At 52.4% G+C, this 22,546-nt stretch overlaps 3 non-coding genes and 4 pseudogenes across 3 annotated transcripts; all 7 read right to left on the bottom strand.

Moving 5' to 3' along the window:
- Positions 1-6,073: 6,073 nt before the first annotated feature.
- On the bottom strand, positions 6,074-6,245 carry LOC121558780 (annotated as a pseudogene).
- Positions 6,246-6,586: 341 nt separating this feature from the next.
- LOC121565531 lies at positions 6,587-6,703 on the bottom strand. The gene has a single exon (XR_006000612.1). It is a non-coding gene; the product is annotated as a U5 spliceosomal RNA (small nuclear RNA).
- Positions 6,704-7,138: 435 nt separating this feature from the next.
- On the bottom strand, positions 7,139-7,314 carry LOC121561372 (annotated as a pseudogene).
- A 5,657-nt stretch (positions 7,315-12,971) lies between these two features.
- On the bottom strand, positions 12,972-13,088 carry LOC121561373. Its single transcript, XR_005999227.1, has one exon. It is a non-coding gene; the product is annotated as a U5 spliceosomal RNA (small nuclear RNA).
- A 416-nt stretch (positions 13,089-13,504) lies between these two features.
- Positions 13,505-13,676, bottom strand: LOC121561371 (annotated as a pseudogene).
- Positions 13,677-19,462: 5,786 nt separating this feature from the next.
- On the bottom strand, positions 19,463-19,579 carry LOC123486557. Its single transcript, XR_006659412.1, has one exon. It is a non-coding gene; the product is annotated as a U5 spliceosomal RNA (small nuclear RNA).
- A 438-nt stretch (positions 19,580-20,017) lies between these two features.
- LOC123486560 lies at positions 20,018-20,194 on the bottom strand (annotated as a pseudogene).
- Positions 20,195-22,546: the final 2,352 nt, after the last annotated feature.

Here is a 22,546-nt window from a genome sequence, read left to right as displayed (position 1 = left end):
CGCTGTCAGGCCGTGGCCGCCGGGACCTTGGGTGTTGTGGGGGACCCTTCGCCTGGGGTCGAGGCCCCCTGTCGTTCGCACTCACCCCAGGGCTTCCGTGGCTACTAAAGCCACTGCCTGGGGGTGGTCTCTACCTGTTTCCCTACCAGCAGGTTGCGGGAGGACCACAGTGCGTCCTTCAGACACGTGAGGGTGGGCCAGAGTTGTGTGAAGGCCTTTGTTGTAATAGGCCTTCGGCCCACCCCATACAGCACGAGCTGGGGCGTTAGGTCCTCCCCTGCTGGCAGGCGTGGGGAGATCAGGGGGCCTGCTTCCTTCCACAGGTCCCGTGCGGCTCTGCACTCCCAGAGCAAGTGCCTCACCGACTCCTCCTGGCCGCAGCCTGGTCGGGGGCACGCGGATGTCCTCGCCATGCCCCGGGAGTGCATAACGGCCCTGACCGGGAGGATCTCGTGGGCGACCATCCAGGACAGGTCACGGTGCCGATTCAGCAGAGCAGGATGGGACACGTTGCGCCAAACCGTTGAGGGCTCGCCTACAGCAAGCCCGCGCACTGGACACACCGGTTCCCGTTCCTGCACAAGAGAGAGAAGAGAGCGGTGTTTTGTTAAAACAGTGACAGGCTCTTTTTCCAGTTTAAAATGTCTTAAAAACTTTTGGAGCTGTGCATAGTGTGTGGGGAGCAGGAAAGAGACTGGGGCTCGCAGGTCGACTGGGATCAGCCTCAGAGACCTGAGGTAAGACCCCAGCCAGAACCGTGCGAGGGCCTGGGTCTTGTTGCTGACCGGGGAGGTGGCAAGATTGAGATGTAACGCTGTGTAGCGGCTGCCCAGGAACAAGTAGAGGTCAGGCAAGCCTTTCCCCCCCTTGAACCTGGGCCTCTTTACCACCTCCCTCCTCAGTCTCTCCCACTTGCTTCCCCACAGAAAATAAAATAACATCCGGTCCAGAGCTAAAAGAGTTGTTCGTGGTGGGATAAAAACAGAACTGATCAATAAAAGGACAGGTAAAATCACAGCCTTGATGATTAAAACCTTTCCCTCCAAAGTCAGCTGTCTCAGTCCCCAAAACCCTAGTCTCTGTCTAACTGTCCCTAACATCCCAGTCCAATTACCACTACCACCTCCCTCTCTGTCAAATTTAACTCCCAGAACCCTTATGTCTGTCATTCTAACTGTCAGTGGTAGTCCTGTCAAGTCTGAGTCTGCCCACGGTCCGAAAAATTGGGCCTCTGTCTTGTCTCTGTTCAGTCTCGCCCCAGAGGCTCGTCCGTACCAGTCAGTCCTGTCCAGAGTCCTGTCAACAGATAAAAGGTCAGTGCATAAAATGTTGACGTCGTCCATATAAAAAACGCACTTGGCGGTCATCCCCCCACTCCCCGGGATACCCACCCCACTGATCCGTTGGTCCCTTCTCAAGACCTGTGCCAGTGGTTCTATGCAGGCCACAAACAGGAGGGGAGATAATGGACATCCCTGACGGACGCCGCAGTGTACTCCCACTGCTCTTGACAAATGCCCATTTACAAGGATTCTGCTGGTGATGTCCCCATACAGCAATCCCACCCAAGCTAGAAACCTTTCAGGAAATCCCATTTTTTGCAGTACCTTGAAGAGGTACTGGTGCGAGACCCGATCAAAAGCTTTCTCAAAATCTAAATTTAGGACTATAAGCCGCATGTTTCTGTCTCTCGCATAACAGATGGCATCTCTGATCAGTACTAGGCTGTCCGTGATCTTCCTTCCTGGAATGGCACAGGCTTGATCCGGGTGGATCACCTCCCCTAAAACAGAAGACATTCTGAGTGTTAAAACCTTAGTAAAAAGTTTACAATCAAAGTTTAAAAGGGTGATCGGTCTCCAGTTTCCTAAGGTCAGTCCTGTCATTCTTCTTATGTAAAAGTGTCACTATCCCTACTCTAAAACTGTCAGGTAGTCTGTCAAGATGTTCAAAGTCAGTAAAAACAGTCAGAAGTTCGTCGGCTAAAACATCCCAAAAGGTCAGATAAAACTCCAAAGGGAGGCCGTCCTCCCCGGTGATTTTCCCCTCTTTAAAATGTCTCAGTCCTTTGTCCAGTTCGGTCATTGTCAAGTCTTTTATTAGGTCGTTCTGTATTGGGTAAAATCCTGTCAATGTATGTTAAAACCTCCTCCATTGTTTCCTCACACACATCTTTAAAACCAAACAGTTCCCCATAAAAATCCTCGACTACCTCTTTTATTCCCTCTGTGTCTGTTTTTAAAAACCCATCTTTATCCTTTAACCCTGTCATTATCCTACCCTTACTAACTATCTTCTTAAAAAAGTACCTCGTGCATTTCTCCCCCTCTTCTAATTCCCTTTCTTTACTTCTTAAAATAACCCCCTTACTCTTCTGTTCTGCTAAAAATGCCATCTCTTTCTTAACTTCTTTTATTTCCTGGTTAAAATCAAAGCCCTGTTGATTTAGGTTAAAATAACGTTCCAGTCGCTTCTGCAGTCCCAACATGCGTCTATCTTTTTCTTTACTTTTTTTCTTTCCTATCTCTCTAAAGAAGGTCCTCGTCTTACCCTTCACCATTTCCCACCACTGTGCTCGTGTGTCAAAGAAGTCCTGTAGCGTCTGCCACTGGCTGAACTGCTCCCTGTACTGGCTAACTACTCTATCATCTTCTAAAAGGGAGCAGTTCAGTTTCCAGGGCCCTCTTCCTACAGTCACACCCGAAGTTAGTGAGAGGGTGCACGTCAGCATCACGTGATCTGAGAAGAAAGCAGGGGTTATTCTAGCATCAGTTGGCGGGCAGTCGCGGGTAAACAGATAGTCAATGCGAGAGGCTCTGGTGCCGTCACCACTGGTCCAGGTGAAGCCCTCCTCTCTTGGATGCAGGGTTTTAAAACAGTCCGTTAGTTTAAAATCCCTGCACAACCCTTGCAATAAAACACTAGACCTATCTACCTTAAAATCTTCTCCCGCTCCTCTCCTATCTGCTCTACTTAAAACACAGTTAAAATCCCCACCCACCACTAGAGGATCCCTCCCCAGCATGTGGGACTGCAGGTCCTCTAAAAGTGCGCACCGGTCATGTTTGTTATTAAAACCATATACATTTAGCACGTTAAAATCCCTCCCCATAAAACTACATTTGGCTAAAAGAGCACGTCCCCCAACCACCACTGTGCTCCCCTTCACCACCACCTGTGGATTCTTAATTAAAATAGCAACACCATCGTTTTTATTAAAATTGGATCCACTCCAAATGGAGGGCCCATGCTGCCACTTCTCCTCCCATTTACTGTAAGAAGTTAAAAAGGGTAGACCACACTCCTGTAATAAAAACACATCTGAATTAAAACTTTCTAAAAAGGATAAAACAGATTGTGCTCTTAAACTCAGTCTTTGATACTTCTAACATTTATGGTGGTGATGTTAAAAGCCATAAAAGAGGTTAGTAAAAACAGTGCTAAAAAGAAAAGAAGGCATTAAAACAGTTTAAAAGGGGTTATTTTTTAGAAACTTTCTCTCTCTCCCTGCGGGGTAAGGGGGGGTGGCAGGGAGAGGAGGTAAAAACAGGGTTTAAAAAGGATTCTTGGTTGGGGGAGTTTGATGGGAAGACCCTGGACTCATCCTCCCCCTGGGAGCTCTCCCACTCCAACTTCCCCTTCTTCTCCTCGCCCTGTTCGGGGTCGGAGAGCTCCTCAGCGTTTCTCTTCCTTAGGGGAAGGTGTTCGCCCAGGGTCTCTCCCACCTCTCCCACACTCTCCTCGCTTGACAGTGTCGTTTCCGACACTGTCATCATGCTGTCCGACCCACTTGGGGAGCTCTCACTCACCATTTCTCCAGAGCCGTCTTTCTCGGCCCTTTCTCCTTCAGAGGTCGCTTCAGTCTGGGGCGGGGGGGTTGGGGTAGGGAGGGTTTTTGCCTCCACTCCCACTTCTCCCACCACCGCACCTTCCGCGCACTCCACCTTCTCTACCACTTCCTCCACTACTGCCACCACTTCCTCCACAACCGCCACCACCTCCTCCACTACCGCCACCACCACCTCCTCTGCTACCGCCACCACCACCTCCTCTACCACCTCCTCCACTACCGCTACCTTGGCAACTGCCGCTTCCTTCTGCTGGCGCTCGGAAGCCCGGTCCGCAGCCGCCGCCTCCATCCTGCCAGCCCTGACCTTATTGGCCCAGGAGGAGGGGCAGCTGCGGATGAGGTGGGACCGCTCGCCACAGAGGTTGCACGACCTTCCATTCGTGCACTCCTCGTAGCGATGGCCCACCTCCCGGCACTTCATACAGACCACCTTTTCACAGGCGTCTGCTAGGTGGCCATGTTCACCACACTTACGGCACAGCTTTGGCTGGTCCTGGTAGTGAACATGGCCCCTGTTCTCTCCGAGGACTATGGTGGATGGGATGGCTTTCAACCCACCATAGCCCCCGGGATCCTCCCTTTGCTGGACAGTCACTCTCCAGGCCCCTGTCCAGATCCCGTCGGGATCCTTCACCTGGGTCAGGGGCCCCTTCACGTTGCAGTACCTGCCCAACCATACTGCAACGTCCTCCGGCTGTACCGTTTCATTGTACATACGGACAATAACAGTTTTAATGCTGTTGTCCGTCAGCTTGATCACCTCGAACATTGGTGCGAGGGATCCCTGCTTGTTCAGGGAGTTCTGGAGTTTCCCCCAGAACTCCCTCAGGAAGCTGGCGCCGGCGAAACTGACATCGAAACCTTTCCCATAAGGGAGGGTTAAAATGCAGTTCACCTGCGCAGGTAAGAAACGGAGTTCCTTTTGGAGGAATTTCCTGGAGAAATCCAATCGGGATAACTCCATTAATTTCCCTCCCTTCTCCTTTAACAGGAGGCGCACGGCGTGGTGCCTCCGCATGCCAGCCTGTGCTGCTGACATGATGGAGGCCCACTCCCTTTAACCCAACACCAGTGATAAATAAAAAGACACAATAAAATAGTGGGGGAGGCTGGCAGGCCCAGCTATGCTAAGCTAACAGGGCCTACCAATTCCCAGGACACAAAACAAACTACCTAGCACAGCACCCAACTAAACTTATCAACAATAGGGAAAGACTGTGGGGGGAAGGGGTTTAAACTAAACACAAAAGGACACGAGGGGAGGATGGGAAAAATAATAAAAAACACACCAAACAAACAAATTTACAGGGGCTAGGAGGCTAGCAGGCCGCACTAGCAAGTCAGACTAAACTGACAAGCTAGCAGGCCGGGTGCTAAAACCTCCCAGTTGACAAAACAAACAAACAAACAAGCAAACAAGAGGGACACGAGGGAAGGATGGGAAATATAATACAAAAAACACACCAAACAAACAATGTACAAGGGCTAGGAGGCTAGCAGGCCGTGCTAGCAAGTCAGTCTAAGCTAACAAGCTAGCAGGCCGGATGCCAAACCTCCCAGATGACAAAACAAACAAGAGGGAAAAAAAGGGTATAAAACGAGGGAACTAATATGGATGGGGTGACAGGACACAGAAAAAACAAACAAATACTCACAAGACAAGCCAAATTGAGGGGCGAGGAAGGCTAGCAGGCCTCACCAGCAGGCCAGACTAAGCTAACCAGCTAGCAGGCCGGCCAGCCAACAAAATGGCCCCCCAAGTGAACACAAAAGTCAATAGACAAAAAACCAAGACAAGGGAAAGTTCAGGGGATGGAAATACAATTTGAGGGGGTATGGATGGGTTACAGGGGAGGTACAATACGAACAGAAAGGGACAAACAATGCCTGCCAAGCCTAAGGGGCGAGGAGGCTAGCAGGCCAGCCAAGCTAAAAGCTAGACAGGCCGGCTAGCCAGCAAGCCAACCAAGCTAGCAAACACAAACAGAAAACAAAGGGATAAAACTAAAGGGAAACTAGGGCTACAAGAGGATGGGGAAACACAAAGAACAAAAAAGAAAGATAAGAATAACAAAAGAAACAACAACGAGCAAACACAGAACAGATAATATTTTTTTTTGGGTTTTTTTTTCTAAAGTAAACACAAAAAACACAACAACAACAACAAGCTAACACAAAGAAAATAAATAAATAAAGAAAGGAAGAAAACACTTAACTCACCCTACAGATGCTGGTGCACCTGTAGTCCACCACCAAACCACCACCTACCAGGACAAAAAACAATAGTGAAACAGAAAAAACAATTTTTAACAAAAGCACAATTTTCCGATCGCTTCTCAAAATCAAGCCCAGTAAGATACTACACTTGATCTTAGCCAAAAGGCCGAGAAGCGATAACCCACAAATTGAACCCTGCACCCGCCGGGCACCCGGGGGTCTCGGGAGACCTCAGCGGTTTAGCTAAAGTGTGCTCCACCCATTGCCACCCCTCCACGTTTCCATGGCGACAGGCAAGTGTTTTTTTCCCAAAAAGTCGCTAATGCGTCAAGGAAAAGTCGCTAATGCGTCCAGTGCTATTATTTGTCTCAAGGCAGTGACTACTTTGACTGGAAAAATACGCCGGTCAGCCAGCACGAACTCAAATGCCTGAGCAAAAAGTCTGCGCGCCCAGGCAGCAGGCAGGCAGGCAGGCAGGCAGACGCCGTCTCTGTTGATTTCTCTTGAAACAAGATATCGGGCTCTGCCAGAAGCAAAGCCCCTCCAAAAATACGTTGAACTCGTAAGTGTTCCTCTCCACGGAAGTCTTTAGTAAAAGGCGAAAGGCTTGTGCGTAATGAAGAGAAACCAGAGTCGTATGGAAGTCAGAGGTCGGGGCCCGAGACGCACTCTGTTTACTCAAGGCCGGGTTCTCGCGGGTTGTCCCCGAACCCACTCGCCAAGTTTTCGGGGGCTGTGGGGAAAAAGTCACAGACAAACAACGACAGACACAGACCCACTATCCTGGTGAAGTATTTGTTCTTTTTTTGGTGAAAAACAGACAGACAGACAGACAGACAGACAGACAGACAGACAGACAGACAGACAGACACTATCCTGGTGAATGCCAAACCCAATAAAACAAATTTTTTTTTTTTTTTTTAAAGAAAAATGGAGGGAAAACGCTGGACCGCACGAAAAGCGCTTCGCCCTTCTTTCAGTTTGGAATTTTTTTTCTCCTTTTTTTCCTCTCTTCTTCTGCTGGCTGTTTTACCTACCTCCGTGTAGTTGTTTTCCTTGACAATGGGAGGAAAGTGTTGCACCGTTCCCGGAGGTACTGCAATACCGGGTCGATGCGTGGAGCGGACGGAGCAAGCCCCATTTCCGACTCCCTGTTCGAAAAATCCATTTAATATGTAGTCCCCCAATGGGGGACGTATCAGATATTAAACTGATAAGAACAGATTTTTTTTTTTTGAAAAAATAATTTATTACGTTCAATGCCATTCATACTTTACAAAATCATACCTTCCATTCCCACTCAAATAATATTGGCATTTTTAAATCAAAACAAAAACAAACCCCAAACAAAAACTCAGGGGAGCATCTTCCCTCCCCGTCATCCTACAAACTACCTCTCCCTATATCTCCCCGTCCCTAAACTATCCCATTAAACCTTCTAACTTAACCCCAGCCCTAAACCCCCTTTCCACCTCTCCCGGGCAGCGTGCTGCCCCCACTTCCTCTCTTCCCTCTTCATCCTCCCCCTCAAATCTCCTTCCACCCTCCTCACTACCCCTTCCACCCCCCAATCTCTCCCTGTCTTAACCATGTTCTGCCTGGCTTCCCACAGCCCCCGTTTAAAGAGACTCATGAGAAGCCAGAGCAGAAACCTATCCCTATCCGTCCCTCTCGCTCTCCCTACACCTCTCTCTAACCTTGCCCACGTCACCACAAAATCCCCTCTTACCCTTCCTAACAACACCCGTGCCCTAGCCCATACTACTCCGGCAAAGGCACAGTCCCAAAAAACATGACGCACAGTCTCCTCCCCGCCACAAGACGTTCTTGGGCAGGTGGGGGATCGCGCCAAGCCATGTCGGTACATGATGGACCGTACCGGCAAACACTTGTGGAGGCTCAACCAATTCAGGTCCTTGAGCCTATTGTCCAGGCCCCGCGCCTGCACTCCCTCCCACACCACTGCCGGGATGCCCACTACCGGCGCCAGACTCCCTGCCTGTCTGACCTCCTCGTACAGGTGCCTGTGGTCTAAACCTACTCGGGCAACTTCAACCTCGGGGTGTGCACGCAGCCACTTGGCCGCATGGCCGAAGTGCCACGGCAGCTGTTCCGCCCGAGGACCCGCGTTAGACCACACCATTACGCTTCTCGCCTGATACGAGAAGAACACCCGCAGGAGGTAACCGGACGGGTGTATTACCGGCTTAGCAAGCTCCGTCAACAGAAAAGAAACAAAAATTGTGTCCAGCTTGAGGGGGGAGATGTGGTACCCCCCTACCTCCCTCCCCGATGGGGCAGAGCATGCGCTCCCTGGCGACCCACTCGCACCGGCCACCCCACATGAACTGAAACACTAGCCTCACCAGAGGCCTCCTCAGACAAGCCGGCAATGGGTAGATGTATGCCAAGTACAAAAGAGACGGCAATACATCCACCTTGAGAACCAGGACCTTGCCTATAAAGGACAATGACCTAGCCCTCCACATCGCTAGCTTCCTCTGTACCACTGCGATACCCATGTTCCAGTTCAGCGTCGCTGAGCCGGAGGTCTCAAAATGGACCCCGAGAATCCTCAGGGCCCCCTTACAGAGAGATAACCCCCCGGGCACATCCGTCCTACCACGCCATCTTCCGAAGAACTTAACGGAAGACTTTGCGTGGTTAAGAACCGCTCCCGACGCCCGGGTGAAATCCCCAATAATGGCAAGGGACCTTGTCAGGCACGAGTCCTTGCAAAGCAGCAAGGAAGTGTCATCGGCGTACTGCGTCAACTTGACGCGCAACCCACCGCTTCCAGGAATCAACAAGCCCTCCACCCCTGTGTCTGCCCTAATGGCAGCCCCCAGAGGCTCCATGTACAGAACGAAGAGGAGAGCCGAGAGCGGGCACCCCTGCCTGACCCCAGACTCGAGGTCAAAAACATCACCCAAGTGACTGTTTACGCTAACCCGGCACCCCGCTCCGACATATAATGTACGGATCCATCCTATAAACTCCTCCCCAAATCCTAATCTACCTAACACCCTGAATAGAAAAGACCTATTCACGCGATCAAAGGCTTTCGCCTGATCTAGCGCTGCTACCATTAGAGGCAACCCTCTATCTTCTACCCAAGCGATGGAGTCCCTGATCAACTGTAGGTTCCATCTAATGGAGCGATCCTCTACCCCGCACGTCTGATCCTCGTGGACGACGTAGGGAAGGGCTGTGCGCAACCGGTCTGCTAAAACCTTTGCAAGTATCTTGTAGTCTACGCACAGCATGGTCAACGGCCGCCAGTTGCCAAGGTCTGTTACTTCCCCCTTCTTATAAAGAAGTGACAGCACACCAACAGCCATTGATCCCCCCGGGACCCCCGTCCCAAGGATGGCCTTCAAGACTTCAAGGACCACCGGTCCAAGTATACCCCAAAACTTGAGATAAAACTCAGCCGGCAACCCATCCATCCCGGGCACCTTCCCTTTTCCCATCCTCCTAAGAGCGCTCTCAACCTCTTCTAGGGAAATCTGAGCCTCCATCGCTTCTCTAATGTCCTCCGGCAAACGCCGGGACAAGTGTTCTAAAAACACATTTCCCTGCTCTACATCTATTTCCCTCTCCTTAAATAAACCTCGGAAATGGTCAGTTGTCACCCTGACCATCTCCTCTGGCTCTCTGACTATCCTACCATTTTCTTCCCTAACCCCATTCATTACCTTCCTACTCTGTCTACTCCTAACCGACTTAAAGAACATAGCGGAACAAGTCTCATTATGTTCTAGAAAGCCACTATGCGCACGCTCCAGGAAAGCTCGAGCCTTCCGCTCCTGCAGCTCCCTGAGCTGCGCCTTCAGGGCTGCTGATCTCTCCCAGTCAATCGACCCGCCGAGGTTGCCTGCCTCGTACTCGAGTTCGAGCAACCTTTGGATACGATCCACCTCCCTCCTTTCCTCCCTTTTTTTCCTCTTACAATACCCTATTATAAAGGCCCTAACCCTTACCTTAACTAAATCCCACCACTCTAACACCCCCTCACACATGGACCGGAGGCCTTCCAACCTCCGAAAGAAAATGCAAAAGCCGTCAACGAAGACTTGCTCCTCCAGCACATCCCGATCTAATTTCCAGTACCCCCTACCGAAGAGGCAGACTGGCGAGCCCACCTGCAGGAGCACCCCGTCGTGATCCGAAAAGAAAACAGGCAACAGCCGCCCAGACAACCTACCCAAAGACCTGGATATAAAAATATAGTCCAGCCTCCGCGCAACCCCCCGGGAGTTGCGCCACGTGGGACCAGCCATTGTCGGAGTAGTGTGCAGGCCACCATCAACCAAACCATGGCAAGCCATTAGCCCGGTGATGGCACCTGCACTGCTATCCCCCCTACCCCTAAATCTATATTAAAATCCCCTCCTATCACCAAGTGCCTATTTGTAACACACAGCGGCGCCAGACAGTCCACCATCTCCCTCCTGTCTGCCGCCACCTGTGGCCCATACACCCCCCACTAACCTATACCTACTATCCCTAAAAGTAACATCCACCCCCAAAACCCTGCCCTGTATCACAACAAAACTATCCTCTAATTTCACCTCCCTATTCCCAAACAAAATCCCCACCCCTGTTGAATGCACCCCACCTATACCCCAAACTGACTCCCCCTTATCCCACTCCCTCCTAAACCTCTCAACATCCCCTCCATCCCTCAGGTGAACCTCCTGTAAAAAACAAACATCAAAACCCACCCCTTCCAAAAAACTAAAAACTGCCCTCCTCTTAACAAAATCCCTCAACCCCCTAACATTTAAAGTAAAAATATTAACAGAAATATCCATTATAAACTAAAACTACACATCAAAAAATAGAAACCAACAAAACCAAAAACAGGAGACTCACCCGATGCTCCCCTGCTCCATCTCGTCCGGCAGGGACGTCTTCTCCTCTCCTGACGTCCCCCCGTCCTCCTCCATCTCTCCAACCCAGGATGCAGGCATAGTGTTAGGCCTTGTAAAGCCCTGCATCCCTGGGTTCCCCCTCAACACCCTCCATTCCTCCCTCCCTGCAGGCTGCTGGGCTGATAGTAGGGGACCCCACCGCCCCAAACAGGAGTTGGGATCCCCCCTCAGCCAACCAGGCCTGACCCAGCCCTTGGGAGTCACCCTCCCCCAAACATTGAGGGACTGTGGCAAACCAACGAGGACAAGGGCGCTCTTCCCTCCCCCATCCCTCGCTTGGCCACCCCTCCCCTCCCCACCCCCCACTCCCCCTCCCCCTCACTAGCTGTCGAGCCCCCTCCTCTTCCCTTCCTTTCCTCTTCCTTGGTGTTGGAGGCAACGGGGAGACACCACCCCCCTCCGCTATCTCCTCCACCATTCCCCTCATCTCTTCTACTAAGGCGCTCGACATGCTGTCATCACGCTGTCCCCCACTCCTTCGCTCCTTCCCCCTTCTCCGCTCCTTCTTCTTGTCCCGTCTCTGGCTCTCCTTCCAATCCCGTCACCGATTCCTCCTCCTCCTCCTCCTCTCTCTCCACTGACCCAGCCACCTTCTTCTCTGCTCCTTCACCTCCTTCCGCCTCCTTCCCCTCCTCTCCTCCTGCTCCAGCCTTCTCTTCTCCTCGCCCCTCTCCTCTCGCAGCCTCCTTCCTCCCGTCCTCTTCCTGTGCAGTCTTTTCCCCCGTGCCATTACTGTAATCCGCTCCCTTACTTTCTCTTCTCCCCCATCCCCCCGCCCCCTCCAGCTGCAGACGCGTATGACCTCTCACGAGCCGGGCAATCCCGCCACAGGTGTGCTACCGAGCCACACCCGTGGCAAGCCTTGGGCTCGTCACAATCCTTGGCCTCGTGCTCTCCCGACCCACAGAACCTGCACTTTCTGGTGTTGCACGAGGCCAGGATATGGCCGTAGGCCATACACCGCCTGCAGAACGGAGGCTGACGTGCATAAAACAACGTCCCCCTGTCAGCCCCCAGGGAGAACATTGCCGGAGGATGGAGGTAGCCACCCAAACCCTTCGGGTCCTCCCTGAGAAGCACCTGGAACCCTCTCCTCCCGTTCCAGAATCCCAGGGAGTCCCTGAGGTGCCTCACTGAGGAGACGTTGTCAACGTATCTCCCCAGAAAGGCCCTCACCTCCTCATCCTTTACGTGCGGATTATACATTGTTACGGTGACCACCCTGAAATTGTTCCTTGCCAGGCTGGTCACCTCATAATGGCACAGGGGTCTTGCTCCTCTTCCTTCCCTCACCTTCTTCATCACGCTGTCATGCTTCTCCTCCAAGTGGAATGTCACGTCATACGCGTTCTCCATCGGGTTCCCCTGAAGGCACAGAACATCCTTCACCTGTAGCTTCAGGCACCCCATCAGGATATTCCTCCCGAACGTCTCTCTTCCCCACGGGTCCATCTCCTTGTCTGTCCAGGTAAACCTCAGTGTGTTCGCCAAACCCATCCCAGGTACTGGCTTCTGCTGCTCCATCTTTTTCAAAAAAAAGCTCTCTTAACCAAGAAGCCAATGAAAAAAGGAAACCGAAAATCCGGTTCCCACCACCTCCAAAAGGGTATGAAAACCTCCTCCCTCCTGCCTTCCTTCGACCTCCTGACTCAGCGGGCTTTGGGGCACCTCGGTACCAAGCTTGATCTGAGCCAAAAGGCCGAGAAGCGATAACCCACAAATTGAACCCTGCACCCGCCGGCACCCGGGGTCTCGGGAGACCTCAGCGGTTTGGCTAAAGTGTGCTCCTCCCATTGCCACCACTCCACGTTTCCATGGCGACAGGCAAGTGTTTTTTTTCCAAAAAGTCGCTAATGCGTCAAGTGACTACTTTGACTGGAAAAATACGCCGGTCAGCCAGCACGAACTCAAATGCCTGAGCAAAAAGTATGCGCGTCTCTGTTGATTTCTCTTGAAACAAGATATCGGGCTCTGCCAGAAGCAAAGCCCCTCCAAAAATACGTTGAACTCGTAAGTGTTCCTCTCCACGGAAGTCTTTAGTAAAAGGCGAAAGGCTTGTGCGTAATGAAGAGAAACCAGAGTCGTATGGAAGTCAGAGGTCGGGGCCCGAGATGCACTCTGTTTACTCAAGGCCGGGTTCTCGCGGGTTGTCCCCGAACCCACTCGCCAAGTTTTCGGGGGCTGTGGGGAAAAAGTCACAGACAAACAGACAGACACATACCCACTATCCTGGTGAAGTATTTGTTATTTTTTTGGTGAAAAACAGACAGACAGACAGACAGACAGACAGACAGACAGACAGACAGACAGACACTATCCTGGTGAATGCCAAACCAAATAACATATTTTTTTTTTTTTTAAAGAAAAATGGCGGGAAAACGCTGGACCGCACGAAAAGCGCTTCGCCCTTCTTTCAGTTTGGAATTTTTTTTCCCCTTCTCTTCTTCTGCTGGATGTTTTACCTACCTCCGTGTAGTTGTTTTCCTTGACAATGGGAGAAAAGTGTTGCACCGTTCCCGGAGGTACTGCAATACCGGGTCGATGCGTGGAGCGGACGGAGCAAGCCCCATTTCCGACTCCCTGTTCGAAAAATCCATTTAATATGTAGTCCCCCAATGGGGGACGTATCAGATATTAAACTGATAAGAACAGATTTTTTTAGAAAAAATAATTTATTACGTTCAATGCCATTCATCCTTTACAAAATCATACCTTCCATTCCACTCAAATAATATTGGCATTTTTACATCAAAACAAAAACAAACCCCAAACAAAAACTCAGGGGAGCATCTTCCCTCCCCGTCATCCTACAACTACCTCTCCCTATATCTCCCCGTCCCTAACCTATACCATCTAACTTAACCCCAGCCCTAAACCCCCTTTCCACCTTCTCCCCGGCAGCGTGCTGCCCCCACTTCCCTCTCTTCCCTCTTCATCCTCCCCCTCAAATCTCCTTCCACCCTCCTCACTACCCCTTCCACCCCCAATCTCTCCCTGTCTTAACCATGTTCTGCCTGGCTTCCCACAGCCCCCGTTTAAAGAGACTCATGAGAAGCCAGAGCAGAAACCTATCCCTATCCGTCCCTCTCGCTCTCCCTACACCTCTCTCTAACCTTGCCCACGTCACCACAAAATCCCCTCTTACCCTTCCTAACAACACCCGTGCCCTAGCCCATACTACTCCGGCAAAGGCACAGTCCCAAAAAACATGACGCACAGTCTCCTCCCCGCCACAAGACGGTCTTGGGCAGGTGGGGGATTGCGCCAAGCCATGTCGGTACATGATGGACCGTACCGGCAAACACTTGTGGAGGCTCAACCAATTCAGGTCCTTGAGCCTATTGTCCAGGCCCCGCGCCTGCACTCCCTCCCACACCACTGCCGGGATGCCCACTACCGGCGCCAGACTCCCTGCCTGTCTGACCTCCTCGTACAGGTGCCTGTGGTCTAAACCTACTCGGGCAACTTCAACCTCGGGGTGTGCACGCAGCCACTTGGCCGCATGGCCGAGTGCCACGGCAGCTGTTCCGCCCGAGGACCCGCGTTAGACCACACCATTACGCTTCTCGCCTGATACGAGAAGAACACCCGCAGGAGGTAACCGGACGGGTGTATTACCGGCTTAGCAAGCTCCGTCAACAGAAAAGAAACAAAAATTGTGTCTAGCTTGAGGGGGGAGATGTGGTACCCCCTACCTCCCTCCCCGATGGGGCAGAGCATGCGCTCCCTGGCGACCCACTCGTGCACCTGCCACCCCACATGAACTGAAACACTAGCCTCACCAGAGGCCTCCTCAGACAAGCCGGCAATGGGTAGATGTATGCCAAGTACAAAAGAGATGGCAATACATCCACCTTGAGAACCAGGACCTTGCCTATAAAGGACAATGACCTAGCCCTCCACATCGCTAGCTTCCTCTGTACCACTGCGATACCCATGTTCCAGTTCAGCGTCGCTGAGCCGGAGGTCTCAAAATGGACCCCGAGAATCCTCAGGGCCCCCTTACAGAGAGATAACCCCCCGGGCACATCCGTCCTACCACGCCATCTTCCGAAGAACTTAACGGAAGACTTTGCGTGGTTAAGAACCGCTCCCGACGCCCGGGTGAAGTCCCCAATAATGGCAAGGGACCTTGTCAGGCACGAGTCCTTGCAAAGCAGCAAGGAAGTGTCATCGGCGTACTGCGTCAACTTGACGCGCAACCCACCGCTTCCAGGAATCAACAAGCCCTCCACCCCTGTGTCTGCCCTAATGGCAGCCCCCAGAGGCTCCATGTACAGAACGAAGAGGAGAGCCGAGAGCGGGCACCCCTGCCTGACCCCAGACTCGAGGTCAAAAACATCACCCAAGTGACTGTTTACGCTAACCCGGCACCCCGCTCCGACATATAATGTACGGATCCATCCTATAAACTTCTCCCCAAATCCTAATCTACCTAACACCCTGAATAGAAAATACCTATTCACGCGATCAAAGGCTTTCGCCTGATCTAGCGCTGCTACCATTAGAGGCAACCCTCTATCTTCTACCCAAGCGATGGAGTCCCTGATCAACTGTAGGTTCCATCTAATGGAGCGGCCCTCTACCCCGCACGTCTGATCCTCGTGGACGACGTAGGGAAGGGCTGTGCGCAACCGGTCTGCTAAAACCTTTGCAAGTATCTTGTAGTCTACGCACAGCATGGTCAACGGCCGCCAGTTGCCAAGGTCTGTTACTTCCCCCTTCTTATAGAGAAGTGACAGCACACCAACAGCCATTGATCCCCCGGGACCCCCGTCCCAAGGATGGCCTTCAAGACTTCAAGGACCACCGGTCCAAGTATACCCCAAAACTTGAGATAAAACTCCGCCGGCAACCCATCCATCCCGGGCACCTTCCCTTTTCCCATCCTCCTAAGAGCGCTCTCAACCTCTTCTAGGGAAATCTGAGCCTCCATCGCTTCTCTAATGTCCTCCGGCAAACGCCGGACAAGTGTTCTAAAAACACATTTCCCTGCTCTACATCTATTTCCCTCTCCTTAAATAAACCTCGGAAATGGTCAGTTGTCACCCTGACCATCTCCTCTGGCTCTCTGACTATCCTACCATTTTCTTCCCTAACCCCATTCATTACCTTCCTACTCTGTCTACTCCTAACCGACTTAAAGAACATAGCGGAACAAGTCTCATTATGTTCTAGAAAGCCATTATGCGCACGCTCCAGGAAAGCTCGAGCCTTCCGCTCCTGCAGCTCCCTGAGCTGCGCCTTCAGGGCTGCTGATCTCTCCCAGTCAATCGACCCGCCGAGGTTGCCTGCCTCGTACTCGAGTTCGAGCAACCTTTGGATACGATCCACCTCCCTCCTTTCCTCCCTTTTTTTCCTCTTACAATATCCTATTATAAAGGCCCTAATCCTAACCTTAACTAAATCCCACCACTCTAACACCCCCTCACACATGGACCGGAGGCCTTCCAACCTCCGAAAGAAAATGCAAAAGCCGTCAACGAAAGCTTGCTCCTCCAACACATCCCGATCTAATTTCCAGTACCCCCTACCGAAGAGGCAGACTGGCGAGCCCACCTGCAGGAGCACCCCGTCGTGATCCGAAAAGAAGACAGGCAACAGCCGCCCAGACAACTGACCCAAAGACCTGGATATAAAAATATAGTCAAGCCTCCGCGCAACCCCCGGGAGTTGCGCCACGTGGGACCAGCCATTGTCGGAGTAGTGTGCAGGCCACCATCAACCAAACCATGGCAAGCCATTAGCCCGGTGATGGCACCTGCACTGCTATCCCCCCCTACCCCTAAATCTATATTAAAATCCCCTCCTATCACCAAGTGCCTATTTGTAACACACAGGGGCGCCAGACAGTCCACCATCTCCCTCCTGTCTGCCGCCACCTGTGGCCCATACACCCCCCACTAACCTATACCTACTATCCCTAAAAGTAACATCCACCCCCAAAACCCTGCCCTGTATCACAACAAAACTATCCTCTAATTTCACCTCCCTATTCCCAAACAAAATCCCTACCCCTGTTGAATGCACCCCACCTATACCCCAAACTGACTCCCCCCTTATCCCACTCCCTCCTAAACCTCTCAACATCCCCTCCATCCCTCAGGTGAACCTCCTGTAAAAAACAAACATCAAAACCCACCCCTTCCAAAAACTAAAAACTGCCCTCCTCTTAACAAAATCCCTCAACCCCCTAACATTTAAAGTAAAAATATTAACAGAAGGATCCATTATAAACTAAAACTACACATCAAAAATAGAAACCAACAAAACCAAAAACAGGAGACTCACCCGATGCTCCCCTGCTCCATCTCATCCGGCAGGGACGTCTTCTCCTCTCCTGACGTCCCCCCGTCCTCCTCCATCTCTCCAACCCAGGATGCAGGCATAGTGTTAGGCCTTGTAAAGCCCTGCACCCTGGGTTCCCCCTCAACACCCTCCCTTCCTCCCTCCCTGCAGGCTGCTGGGCTGATAGTAGGGGACCCCACCGCCCCAAACAGGAGTTGGGATCCCCCCTCAGCCAACCAGGCCTGACCCAGCCCTTGAGAGTCACCCTCCCCCAAACATTGAGGGACTGTGGCAAACAACGAGGCCAAGGGCGCTCTACCCTCCCCCATCCCTCGCTTGGCCACCCCCTCCCCTACCCCCACCCCCCCACTCCCCTCCCCCTCACTGGCTGTCGAGCCCCCCCTCCTCTTCCCTTTCCTCTTCCTTGGTGTTGGAGGCAACGGGGAGACACCACCCCCCCCCCCCGCTATCTCCTCCACCATTCCCCTCATCTCTTCTACCAAGGCGCTCGACATGCTGTCTCCCCACTCCTTCGCTCCTTCCCCCTTCTCCGCTCCTTCTTCTTGTCCCGTCTCTGCCTCTCCTTCCAATCCCGTCACCGATTCCTCCTCCTCCTCACTCTCCACCGACGCAGCCACCTTCTTCTCCGCTCCTTCACCTCCTTCCGCCTCCTTCCCCTCCTCTCCTCCTGTTCCAGCCTTCTCTTCTCCTCGTCCCTCTCCTCTCGCAGCCTCCTTCCTCCCGTCCTCTTCCTGTGCCTTCTTTTCCCCTGTGCCATTACTTGAATCCGCTCCCTTACTTTCTCTTCTCCCCCCATCCCCCGCTCCCCCTCCAGCTGCAGACGCGTATGACCTCTTACGAGCCGGGCAATCACGCCACAGGTGTGCTACCGAGCCACACCCGTGGCAAGCCTTGGGCTCGTCACAGTCCTTGGCCTCGTGCTCTCCCGACCCACAGAACCTGCACTTTCTGGTGTTGCACGAGGCCAGGATATGGCCGTAGGCCATACAACGCCTGCAGAACGGAGGCTGACGGGCATAAAACAACGTCCCCCTGTCAGCCCCCAGGGAGAACATTGCCGGAGGATGGAGGTAGCCACCCAAACCCTTCGGGTCCTCCCTGAGAAGCACCTGGAACCCTCTCCTCCCGTTCCAGAATCCCAGGGAGTCCCTGAGGTGCCTCACTGAGGAGACGTTGTCCACGTATCTCCCCAGAAAGGCCCTCACCTCCTCATCCTTTACATGCGGGTTATACATTGTCACAGTGACCACCCTGAAATTGTTCCTCGCCAGGCTGGTCACCTCATAATGGCACAGGGGTCTGGCTCCTTTCCCTTCCCTCACCTTCTTCATAATGCCATCATGCTTTTCCTCCAGGTGGAACGTTACATCATACGCGTTCTCCAAAGGGTTCCCTTGAAGGCAGAGAACATCCTTTACCTGTAACTTCAGGCACCCCATCAGGATGTTTCTCCCAAACGTCTCCCTTCCCCACGGCTCCATCTCCTTGTCCGTCCAGGTAAACCTCACTGTGTTTGCCAGTCCCATCCCTGGTATTGTCTTCCGCTGCTCCATTTCTTCTCCAAAAAAGCTCTCTTATCACAAGAAGCCAAAGAAAAATGAGAACCCGAAAAAAACCCGGTTCCCACCAATCCAAAAGGTTAAACACCCTCCTCCCTCCTGCCTTCCTTCGACCTCCTGACTCAGCGGGCTTTGGGGCACCTCGGTACCAAGCTTGATCTGAGCCAAAAGGCCGAGAAGCGATAACCCACAAATTGAACCCTGCACCCGCCGGGCACCCGGGGGTCTCGGGAGACCTCAGCGGTTTAGCTAAAGTGTGCTCCACCCATTGCCACCCCTCCACGTTTCCATGGCGACAGGCAAGTGTTTTTTTTCTCCAAAAAGTCGCTAATGCGTCAAGGAAAAGTCGCTAATGCGTCCAGTGCTATTATTTGTTCAAAGGCCGGAAAATACGCCAGCCGTCGTTGTCGGGCTTGAATTCAATTGGCCGAGTGACTACTTTGACTGGAAAAATACGCCGGTCAGCCAGCACGAACTCAAATGCCTGAGCAAAAAGTCTGCGCGGCAGGCAGGCAGGCAGGCAGGCAGGCAGGCAGGCAGGCAGGCAGGCAGACGCCGTCTCTGTTGATTTCTCTTGAAACAAGATATCGGGCTCTGCCAGAAGCAAAGCCCCTCCAAAAATACGTTGAACTCGTAAGTGTTCCTCTCCACGGAAGTCTTTAGTAAAAGGCGAAAGGCTTGTGCGTAATGAAGAGAAACCAGAGTCGTATGGAAGTCAGAGGTCGGGGCCCGAGACGCACTCTGTTTACTCAAGGCCGGGTTCTCGCGGGTTGTCCCCGAACCCACTCGCCAAGTTTTCGGGGGCTGTGGGGAAAAAGTCACAGACAAACACACAGACAGACACAGACCCACTATCCTGGTGAAGTATTTGTTCTTAAAAAACAGACAGACAGACAGACAGACAGACAGACAGACAGACAGACAGACAGACACTATCCTGGTGAATGCCAAACCCAATAAAACAAATTTTTTTTTTTTTTTTTTTTTAAAGAAAAATGGAGGGAAAACGCTGGACCGCACGAAAAGCGCTTCGCCCTTCTTTCAGTTTGGAATTTTTTTTCTTCTTTTTCTTTTTTTTTACCTCTCTTCTTCTGCTGGCTGTTTTACCTACCTCCGTGTAGTTGTTTTCATTGACAATGGGAGGAAAGTGTTGCACCGTTCCCGGAGGTACTGCAATACCGGGTCGATGCGTGGAGCGGACGGAGCAAGCCCCATTTCCGACTCCCTGTTCGAAAAATCCATTTAATATGTAGTCCCCCAATGGGGGACGTATCAGATATTAAACTGATAAGAACAGATTTTTTTTTTTTAGAAAAAATAATTTATTACATTCAATGCCATTCATCCTTTACAAAATCATACCTTCCATTCCACTCAAATAATATTGGCATTTTTACATCAAAACAAAAACAAACCCCAAACAAAAACTCAGGGGAGCATCTTCCCTCCCCGTCATCCTACAACTACCTCTCCCTATATCTCCCCGTCCCTAACCTATACCATCTAACTTAACCCCAGCCCTAAACCCCCTTTCCACCTCTCCCGGGCAGCGTGCTGCCCCCACTTCCTCTCTTCCCTCTTCATCCTCCCCCTCAAATCTCCTTCCACCCTCCTCACTACCCCTTCCACCCCCCAATCTCTCCCTGTCTTAACCATGTTCTGCCTGGCTTCCCACAGCCCCCGTTTAAAGAGACTCATGAGAAGCCAGAGCAGAAACCTATCCCTATCCGTCCCTCTCGCTCTCCCTACACCTCTCTCTAACCTTGCCCACGTCACCACAAAATCCCCTCTTACCCTTCCTAACAACACCCGTGCCCTAGCCCATACTACTCCGGCAAAGGCACAGTCCCAAAAAACATGACGCACAGTCTCCTCCCCGCCACAAGACGGTCTTGGGCAGGTGGGGGATTGCGCCAAGCCATGTCGGTACATGATGGACCGTACCGGCAAACACTTGTGGAGGCTCAACCAATTCAGGTCCTTGAGCCTATTGTCCAGGCCCCGCGCCTGCACTCCCTCCCACACCACTGCCGGGATGCCCACTACCGGCGCCAGACTCCCTGCCTGTCTGACCTCCTCGTACAGGTGCCTGTGGTCTAAACCTACTCGGGCAACTTCAACCTCGGGGTGTGCACGCAGCCACTTGGCCGCATGGCCGAAGTGCCACGGCAGCTGTTCCGCCCGAGGACCCGCGTTAGACCACACCATTACGCTTCTCGCCTGATACGAGAAGAACACCCGCAGGAGGTAGCCGGACGGGTGTATTACCGGCTTAGCAAGCTCCGTCAACAGAAAAGAAACAAAAATTGTGTCTAGCTTGAGGGGGAGATGTGGTACCCCCTACCTCCCTCCCCGATGGGGCAGAGCATGCGCTCCCTGGCGACCCACTCGCACCGCCACCCCACATGAACTGAAACACTAGCCTCACCAGAGGCCTCCTCAGACAAGCCGGCAATGGGTAGATGTATGCCAAGTACAAAAGAGAAGGCAATACATCCACCTTGAGAACCAGGACCTTGCCTATAAAGGACAATGACCTAGCCCTCCACATCGCTAGCTTCCTCTGTACCACTGCGATACCCATGTTCCAGTTCAGCGTCGCTGAGCCGGAGGTCTCAAAATGGACCCCCGAGAATCCTCAGGGCCCCCTTACAGAGAGATAACCCCCGGGCACATCCGTCCTACCACGCCATCTTCCGAAGAACTTAACGGAAGACTTTGCGTGGTTAAGAACCGCTCCCGACGCCCGGGTGAAGTCCCCAATAATGGCAAGGGACCTTGTCAGGCACGAGTCCTTGCAAAGCAGCAAGGAAGTGTCATCGGCGTACTGCGTCAACTTGACGCGCAACCCACCGCTTCCAGGAATCAACAAGCCCTCCACCCCTGTGTCTGCCCTAATGGCAGCCCCAGAGGCTCCATGTACAGAACGAAGAGGAGAGCCGAGAGCGGGCACCCCTGCCTGACCCCAGACTCGAGGTCAAAAACATCACCCAAGTGGCTGTTTACGCTAACCCGGCACCCCCGCTCCGACATATAATGTACGGATCCATCCTATAAACTTCTCCCCAAATCCTAATCTACCTAACACCCTGAATAGAAAAGACCTATTCACGCGATCAAAGGCTTTCGCCTGATCTAGCGCTGCTACCATTAGAGGCAACCCTCTATCTTCTACCCAAGCGATGGAGTCCCTGATCAACTGTAGGTTCCATCTAATGGAGCGGCCCTCTACCCCGCACGTCTGATCCTCGTGGACGACGTAGGGGAAGGGCTGTGCGCAACCGGTCTGCTAAAACCTTTGCAAGTATCTTGTAGTCTACGCACAGCATGGTCAACGGCCGCCAGTTGCCAAGGTCTGTTACTTCCCCCTTCTTATAGAGAAGTGACAGCACACCAACAGCCATTGATCCCCCGGGACCCCCGTCCCAAGGATGGCCTTCAAGACTTCAAGGACCACCGGTCCAAGTATACCCCAAAACTTGAGATAAAACTCAGCCGGCAACCCATCCATCCCGGGCACCTTCCCCTTTTCCCATCCTCCTAAGAGCGCTCTCAACCTCTTCTAGGGAAATCTGAGCCTCCATCGCTTCTCTAATGTCCTCCGGCAAACGCCGGGACAAGTGTTCTAAAAACACATTTCCCTGCTCTACCTCTATTTCCCTCTCCTTAAATAA

The sequence above is a fragment of the Coregonus clupeaformis genome, unplaced genomic scaffold, assembly GCF_020615455.1.
Source record: "Coregonus clupeaformis isolate EN_2021a unplaced genomic scaffold, ASM2061545v1 scaf1267, whole genome shotgun sequence".
Lineage (NCBI taxonomy): Eukaryota > Metazoa > Chordata > Actinopteri > Salmoniformes > Salmonidae > Coregonus > Coregonus clupeaformis.
Note: the sequence above shows the minus strand (reverse complement) of the source record. Positions and strands in the feature narration are given on the sequence as shown.